Raw genomic sequence first — 3,307 nt, 5'->3', positions numbered from 1 at the left:
CATTTGTGGCGTTGTGTTAATTAAAATACAGTATCTACAACATATAAAATCTCTTTTTATGTAAAAAAAAGTTCTGTACTAGTACTATTGGCACTGTAAGTAAATATGCATTTCTGTACTGAGTAACCCGTACATTAAATATGTTAATCTCAGTGTGAGAGAAATTGTTTATCATCCTGGTCTGACAAGGCCAGGTGGTTAAGGCACTTGACTTGTAACCTGAGGGTCGTAAGTTCGAATCCTTGTCGCACCAAACATGATCCGCCTTTCAGCGATGGAGCCATTATAATGTTACGGTCAATCCTACTATTCGTTAGTAGGAGTAGCCAAAGAGTTGGCGGTGGGTGGTGATGACTAGTTTACTTCCCCTCTGGTTTTACACTACGTAAGTAGGGATGGCTGAGGCAGATGGCCCTCAAGTAGCTTTGCACGAATTTCAAACCAAACCACACACAATAACCAGGAAATTGTTCAACAGGTTTCTCGTTAGTTTTACCTGAAACATGTTTATTACATCTTTGACCTTTTTTATTTGAAATACAGAACAAAAATCTGAACTTGATACTCCTTATGAAGTTCGTAGTGAAATAAAGTTCATTAATTTATAAAAATACTGGCATAGTGGTATGTCTGCAGACTTGTGTTATTAAAAACTGGGTTTCGATACCCATGGTGGCTAAAGCACAAATAACCTATCGTGTAACTTTGATTTAATAACAAGCAAAAAGTTTAAAATAATTTGAACGAGCCTTTGCAAAACATTGCTTATTTGAACCAGTATGGAAAAATTGGGAATTTGTGAGAAAATAAAGTTAGGAAAAGTATAACAAACACCGAAAATTCTCTTCCTCTTCATTATAGAACCTGCACATTTCGTCAAATCATTCCATTTAACTGTGGTATATTTAAACCAATAATCCACTTTGTGATAATTATGTAACTTGATGTTTGAGTTCGTATATTTTCTTGCAAAAAGATAGAGACACTTTAAGTCCACTAGTAGTTTACTGTGGACTTACTTGATGGAACACATTACCTTCTCTGAACAGATATTAACCAAACGTATAGCAAACAGCGTAGAGTTGCAAAGAAAGTTTTGAAATGTTAAGTTTTCGTGTACCACGAAATGTGGCCACTTTGTGTTGGTGATGGCACTAGTCTCATTGTGCTCGTGTGGTAATTTCATAACATATATTTTGGTTTACAATCATCTCCTTCAATTAAAGTTTAAGTTGAGAAATAACTAGTGGTTTTTAGAAATTTAATATATTTTCATCCTGCTAGCAAATGTATTTTATTTTGCTCATTGAGTAAATACTCTGGTGGACTATTACAGAATTGAAAATAATAAAAATATTGGAATTTTTACTAGCAGTTTTTGACTTTCACTTCATTGTGTTTCTATTGGATTTATTTTCTTACTGTCACTAAATAGCTCGTGCCTTAATTACGGTCTTTTGGGGTTTGTCTCGAATGAAGCACAAAGATGCACAATGGACTATCTGTGCTCAGCCTTCTACAGGTATCGAAACCTGGATTCTAACGTTGTAAGTCCGCGGTGCCACTGGGGGGCATCTTTCGAGTAGGCGGGGATCTGTAAATCCTACGCCTTTGTTTCAATGATTTCCCACACAAAGCTCCTTGATGAATAACACAATGAAATGTTGGACAAGTTACTCCATTTTTCCCTAAGAAAACCAACGAAGCCTAATTTTTTTTCCCAATCATCGTGGCCCGGCATGGCCAAGCGTGTTAAGGCGTGCGACTCGTAATCCGAGGGTCGTGGGTTCGCGCCCGCGTCGCGCTAAACATGCTCGCCCTCCCAGCCGTGGGGGTGTATAATGTGACGGTCAATCCCACTATTCATTGGTAAAAGAGTAGCCCAAGAGTTGGCGGTGGGTGGTGATTACTAGCTGCCTTCCCTCTAGTCTTACACTCCTAAATTACGGACGGCAAGCACAGATAGCCTTCGAGTAGCTTTGTGCGAAATTCAAAAACAAACAAACAAACAAACATCCCAATCATCGCAGGTGCGCCATCTGTCACTATTGCTGAACACTTATTGAAACCTCCGATTTTATCAACTGAATTTTTCACTGCCACGAAGATATCCTTTACTTTTGTGATCCCATAAAGAGCACAAACATTCAATAATTCCTCTTTCGTTGAAAAATTTTCATGAATAATGCGTACAAATATTGACAGATGACTTATATCTGCTTGATTAGTACTTTCGTCAAGACAAAGCGATAAATAAATACTTTTTTCATCTAATGCAACAAATAAGTTTTTCTAATTGTTCTTCCATATCAGTGACCCTTCTTTATATGGTTTGGTTGGAAAACTGCACTGATTCAACTTTCTCAGCAATTCTGACATCCCCAAACGTCTTTGCCATTTCAACAGCACATTTCTTAACTAAACTGCCATTAATAAAAGGTTTCTTCACTCTTGCAAATTCAAGAGAAACGATGTTCGAATCATTTAAAGCAGATGTCTGGTTTTCTCACAACTTGCTAAACATACTCATTTGTTGTTTTAATTTCTTGTTGAAATCCACAATTTGAACTTCTCGAGTTTCTTCTTCATATTTTTGTACTTTTCTTCACACATTGTTGAATAATGACTTTTTACATTAAATTTTTTTGGCACTGATATAATTTGTATACAAACCAAACGCTGCAACTTACCGTTATTGTTTGTAATTAGATAATAAACTTCCCAACGTTACTGGTACACTTTATTTTCACTGTCAATCTTACATTTCTTAAAAACTTTGCTGATGTTTATATTTACCACGGAACTGAACAGTGATAATTTACAATACCTCAACCTCCACAACAGCAAACGGACAGACTGGCAACAACCATCAGCCAGGCGAGTTCACTTCGTCTAGCAGAAAGGAGGGGATATATAGCTGAGCGAGTCCACTTTGTTTATCAGGGGAAATGATGGTATAATAAGCAGAGGTGTATGTGATATAACTTAAAAGCTATTACTGTAAAATTATAGAGACATAAATAATAAACACATAGGTGCACATAAAATAAATTTTAAAATTTTATTAGTGAATGTCAGTTGGAGCTTTCATGCATTTTTAACTCGCAAGTCAGAATTTTTTTCATTTTTTCACAACACAAAAAATTATAAAAGTAGAATATTTTTCCATAGATCTTCGCGGACCACACAAAACCATGCAGCCCGCGTGCCTCATTTTGGAAATCCCTGATATATATGCTATATAAACGTTTTATGGTGGCGTTTTGTAAAGCTGTTTCTTCCGTCATACAGTTCAGTAATGTTACGT

The sequence above is a fragment of the Tachypleus tridentatus genome, chromosome 13 (assembly GCF_004210375.1).
Source record: "Tachypleus tridentatus isolate NWPU-2018 chromosome 13, ASM421037v1, whole genome shotgun sequence".
NCBI lineage: Eukaryota > Metazoa > Arthropoda > Merostomata > Xiphosura > Limulidae > Tachypleus > Tachypleus tridentatus.
Note: the sequence above shows the minus strand (reverse complement) of the source record.